Genomic DNA, 6,217 nt, shown 5'->3' on the forward strand with positions numbered 1-6,217 from the left:
ATCATGTATCACGCATGCGCTTCTTGTTTTGACGCCAAGCGTCACGTGATCACAACTTAGCCAACGGTTTTTCTCTCTCTTGCGCTGCGAAGTTGTGGGTAATCGTCTCCCCTGCTGGGTCTTAGTACTCGTCTCTTACTGGTATAATCAACATCCGTGCACACGTGTACTGTTTACTATAACACTGTGACCACGTGTGTGTGTGTGTGTAAAACATATATATATTTTTTGTGTCTGTATGCGCGTGTCTCTGTATCAGCCTGAGACACACAGCCTGTAAATTGTCTCTGTATGAGCCTGCTCGTTGTCTCAGAGCTCAGCATTCCAAAAGTCACTCATATTCATAAACAGATCCGTACTCGCTTTTACACTTTTTTGTCACTTTTACGTCTTCTGTCACGCCTCTAACGTTCACTTCTGCTCAGTAGTCTCATCTCATTTACATTCATCTTGTCCTGTTTATCTTGTGGTCCGATGATGGACCTCGCCAATTAAGAAATGTTTCATGTTCAGGACTTCAACGTCTCTATACTTTTAGAAGCATTTCTCATGTTGTCTTTATTTAATTTAAAACATTTGTCCCCACATCACTGGCTTTTTCTGTCTTATAAATTAATATCAGTTATTTATCTTTTTTTTCTTTTTTTTTTCAAGTATGGTATACTATGTTTAGCTTTTGTACCAATCAGAATGCAGAAATTGGCAACGTTGTGGTTTTGACATGATTACAAACGGTCCTCTGTGTGAGTAATCTTCACCTCCGTCTCTTAAGCCCTTCTCATGGGTTTCACATTCTTGTGTCAGTTGAGCTAATATGCTTCTCTCACTCACTCACTCACACACATACACACATACATTCCTCCCTTCTCACCCTCTTTGAGTCATTTTTCCATTCTGGGTCATTTTTCTCCTTCACTTGTTCTCTGTATAAATGCATTGGGTATATTTTGGCCTCGGCTCATGTCTGGAAGTTGGACCCAAGAACCCCCTCTAGCCTCCCTGCCTTCCTTCCCCCCTTTTGTCTGGCACCAGCTCAGAGTCTCCAGGAGCTTCTCTGTCCTTACTAACCCTCTCAGGTCCTGAAGTGGCATCACTGTGTGTATCTGCCTTATTTCTAATGAACTGGTTGGCCTTATTTACTAAATATCTACCAGATGACAATGTAAAGCTCCTTCCTGGGTAAAGAAACAAAATTGGAGCACAAGCTATAACAGATTATAATGACCATTCCATCCATCTATCCATCCATCAATTCCAAGTGATGGTGGGCTGCAGTGACCGATGACTTCATTGCTGTAGCGGAAGATTCGTTTTTGAGGACCCCAGCCTACAGGCGCACGCACACACACACACACACACTTGCACACCCATGCACACACTGCAGACAATTTGGAAACACCAAGCAGGCTGCATGTATTTTACCCCTTTTCCACTGCTCTGGTTCCCGTGCCGGTTCCGTGCCGGTTCCCAATTTTGGAACCAGTGCCGCGATTTTCCACAGAAAAAAATTGGTGCCGGTGCCCTAAAATAAGCACCGAACCGGCCCATAAACTCTGCTGGTCTAGTTGCGAGAACCCGTGACGTCACAAGTAGTGGGCGGAGCGTTAAAAAATGGCGGAGACCCAAATTCCGTTAATGTGGAGCGCGGACGAAACAAAAACGTTTTTTTTCGGCATTTTGGACATTCGCAGAGATTCAGGAGAAATTGGAAAGTGCTTTAAGAAAAAAAAAAACGTGTATAAGGAAATAAGAGACCTAATAGTGAATAAGCTAAAAAAAACTGAAGAAAGACTTTAAGCGGTTATAACACGTCGAATAAGCTGCTTTTGGATACTGAAATACATTTTCATACTAGTTTGGAGAATAACCAGTAAACTGACATCAGCCATGGTCGTTTCTGTTAAGTGGGCGTGGCCTGTGACGTATTATCATGCAGCTCCCGCTGAGCTCCTGTCTAGTGTAAATGCGGTGGCACCTGGCCCAAGGACCAGTGTAGTGGAAATGAGGTATTTGAAATGTAGGAGGAAACTGGAGTCCCCAGAGGAAACCCACCAAGCACGGGAACAACATGCAAACTCTGTGGACACACAACTGAGGTGAGATCGAACCCTCGACTCTGGAGGTGTGATGCGACAGTCTTATTACACTTAGATTCATTTATTAGACCTGGTGATGTTGTGGAACATCCAATGAACAAATTACTTCCTGTTCTTACTTACATTAAAGACCTCTCTCCAGCTGTTCCCTCACCACCACCACCTTTCTCTCTCTCTCTTTTAGACAAAAAACATAAAAACAGAGGTTGTCACTGTAAAGTATAAACCCCTTTGCTGTCAACTGAAGGGAGAATATACAACTTTACGTTCTAGGACAAAGTGCTGATACTGGAGACTCCTTCCATCCAGGTTAAAAGAAAACATCACTCTATTTAAGATCCTAAATTTGTTTCCATGGAGCTTGTTACTACGGAGACGATTACCTATCAGGATGAGTGCATTAATATAAACCTGCTGTTGTAGAGAATTAATCAACATTGAATGGTGTGCTGTTACTAGAGGAACATTTCATTTCGTCGACATTTTCGCTGCACCCTGTTGAGCAGACCACCATCACGCCATGACCACAGCTGTGATCCAGGTGAAGATACACGCCTATACATGGCCTTAACACACACATGCATGGAAATGTGGAAAGGTGGGGGCAAAATCTCCACAAGAACCCGTAACGATATTGTTTGCATACATCCAGTCAGACACATACAGTATATATTACACATGTGCTGAGAAGGCCAGCTCGAGGAGTTTATTTAACCTCGACATGGTTCTTCTCGGCGTCAGACTGTGTAAGAGTGTGTGTGTGGGATATTTAGAACCGCCACATCTGCCCATTAACAGCCTCCACACACAGGCCTCAGGCATCACCCTGCGGTCACTGTGTGTATATTTCAGTGCCAGTCCTTCTGGGTGGTTTGTGGTTCGAGTCTAATGTTCATTTAAGTGCACAGAATCTTTAGACTGTTTGCTATAAGCTACGGTCTGGAGCGACAGAGAGAGAGAGTGTGTGTGTGTGTGTGTGTGTGTGTGTGTGCGTATGTTCACTCATCTGTGGTTCTGGCAGCAGCCTTGTGGTTTTTTCCCCATAATCCCAGAGTCACTTGGCCCAGAACACCTGCACATGTAGAGCACAGATACACAACTATCGAGTTGGTGGAGGCGCAGGTTGGTGCCGGTCTGCCATGTTGGCTCCGCCCAATCGCTTCTGTCTTCCAAGTAGTAAGTTGTTTTTAGGGTGAAACTATGATATTGAACGATACTTGTTTCTGTAAAGGGTGCCAATAATTTTAGATGATACGACAATAATGTATGGTTAGAATTACATTATTCTCCTTTGCATCATCTTAACAGTTAACAAATAATAATTCGGTAAAATAATAGGAAGGATAATAATGTCATTTTAAACCATATACAGTGTTATCCAAAATTATTGGCACCCTTAATGTAAAAAAAACTGACTTCAACAAAGAGGGACATTGTGTTTATTTTTTTTATTTTATTTTCTTTAAAAAAAAAAAAATGATTTATGGCCAAACCATAACCCCTTGGCAGAGGCAACCAGGATACTGGTGTAAATTTCCTAGCACTTAAGAAATTTACATTCTTAGTAGAGTTAACTATGCTGTCAATCTTCACCAGAAAGAAAAAGCTTAAAACTCACCCCACCCTTTACACTAAGAGTGGTCAGGTGCTGTTCCTCACATACAGTTCCTGAAGCTCAGTGGACTTTTCAGTGTGATGTTCTTACGAGGAGCTTCTTTTCCTCCAAACATCATTTAAAAAATCGACCACAAACACAAAAACCCAAGTGTGTGCAACAAAAACAATGATCTTTTGGGTTTTCTTCCTCCTTCCTCATTATTAACACTCTTTTTGCATCTGTGTGTTTAACACAGTGCCATTAAAAAGGGTTTGAGTTTGAGGTCATGAACTGATGGCCGGACTTTCACCATCAGGATTTTCTGGTAGAGTGCAGAATTCATGAGCAGAGCCCCAGACCATCACACTACCACCACCATGTGTGACTGTTGGTATGATGCTCTTTTTATGAAACACTGTGTTAGATATATACAGATATAACGGGACACACACCTTTCGAAAAGTTACATTTTTGTCTCATTAGTCCACAGAATATTTACCCAGCAGTCTTAGCCTATAATCCATTTTTTGATGAATGTGAGACGAGCCTTTCTGGTCTTTTTTTCAGCATGGTCTTTCACCTTGGACTTCTTCCATGGACACCATTTTTTCACCCAGTCTCTTTCTTATAGTTGACTCATGAACACTGACCTTAACTGAGGCGAGTGAGGCCTGCAGGTCTTTAGATGTTCTTTTGGGTTCCTCATGAGCTCCTGAGTGAGACGTCGCTGTGCAGTTAAAGTAATTCTGGTCGACCGGCCGCTCCTGAGGAAGGGTTACCATTGTTCTGTGGTTTGATCCACTGGCTGTGGATCAGACCTGCACATCATCCAGGAGGGGTTTTGGCCCATTCTTTCAGGCAGAACTGCTTTAGCTCTGGTATATTCTTTACACGTTTCATGTGTGTGTCTCTCTTTAGGACATTCCACAGCATCTTTATAGGGTTGAGGTCTGAGCTCTGACTCGGCCGCTTCAAAAGGTGGATTCAGTTTTTCTGAAGACGTTCTGTTGTGGACTTGCTCTGGTGTTTTGAGTCATTGTTCTGTTGTATCACTCAACTTCTACAGAGTTTCTGCTGATGTACAGACATTCTCACATTATCCTGAAGAATTTTTTGTTACACCTTGGAATTCATCATCCCCTCAATTCCTGCAAGATGGCCACGCCCTGATGCAGCAGAGCAGGTCCAAAATAAGATGTTTCCTCCACCATACTTTACAGTTAGAATGATGTTTTCATGAAGATATGCCATGCCCACTTCGAGAGTTTTCCTCGACTGCATGTAGCGGTGAGGAACTTTAGATTTCTTTTTAAAGTAACATGTTTTTAAGAAAACACCTGGCTGTATTGGAATATTTCCTTTTCCAAAAGCGACACTGTTGCAGGTGAAGTGCTTAATAAGGATAAAGAGGGAACGAAGGAGAGAGAAGTACAGTTCTAATACGCAACTCATATTTACATTATTAAATAAATAAGTAAATAAATAAGACAAGGCCTTCCAAAGGCAGCGTCTGTTTCTGTGATTAATAGGGCTTGTTTTGGAACTGATTTACATCTCTTTAAAAATTAAAAAGAAAAACAGGTGGAATAATGAATGTAGTGCCAAAAGGTCCAAAATCAGTCTTGCAAAAAAAAAAAAAAAAAAACCTGAGAGGAAGCCATCAACTGCTCTTTAAACATGACCTCATCTTGGGCGGTTTGCAGCCAGGGTCTGTCCTCCTGTGAAATAACAAGCTTTAATGGTGATTAATGAGGAGAGGTTTGTGTCTCCACATCCTGCTCAGCCGTACTCTTCCTTTCCGCTATTTACAAACCTCCCCTTTTTTTACCAAGTTTTACCAATAGAGGAACATTGTGGCAGAGGTGCACGGATGAAAAGCCGACTTGTGCGAGCTCCTGCTCTGTCATCAGCAGCGAGCGTTCAGTCATTAGACTGTTTTAATGACATGACTATCAGCGAGTCTAAAGCGACCTGTTGGCTGATGTGTACAGTGGTTATTAGTGACTGCATTCCGATCGGCCAGAAGGTGCTGATTGTAATGACTGCGTTTATTATACAGGAATACGCAATCGTTTGTAAAGTACCAGCATCAACATTCACAGAGACGTGTTACATAAATTAAAAAACAAAAATGTAAGGAAGGAGTCTCCAGTGTCAGTGCTTTGTAAAACTGTAACTGTAAGTTTTCACACATCTTCAGGACAGGAATTTGATAAGGACATGTTTTCTTACACATTTCTATAAAAAAAAATTTAATATCTGTAAAGCTGCTTTGCGACAATGATGTTGTTAAATCCACTATATAAATAAAATTGTATTTATTTAAATTTACACTTCTTTGCAGTTTCTTTACTTAAACGACACGCTTCCTTTATTTCATCTTCATAGCTTTGAGACAATAAACGGTTTGAGAGTCCAGTGAAGGAATGAGTGTGTATGTCTGCAATAATGTAAGTGATGACAGGAACTCATCACTCGCTTGTTTCACAGAACTTTAAACGTAACTAATAATGGAAATAAAACA

The sequence above is a fragment of the Clarias gariepinus genome, chromosome 16, assembly GCF_024256425.1.
Source record: "Clarias gariepinus isolate MV-2021 ecotype Netherlands chromosome 16, CGAR_prim_01v2, whole genome shotgun sequence".
NCBI lineage: Eukaryota > Metazoa > Chordata > Actinopteri > Siluriformes > Clariidae > Clarias > Clarias gariepinus.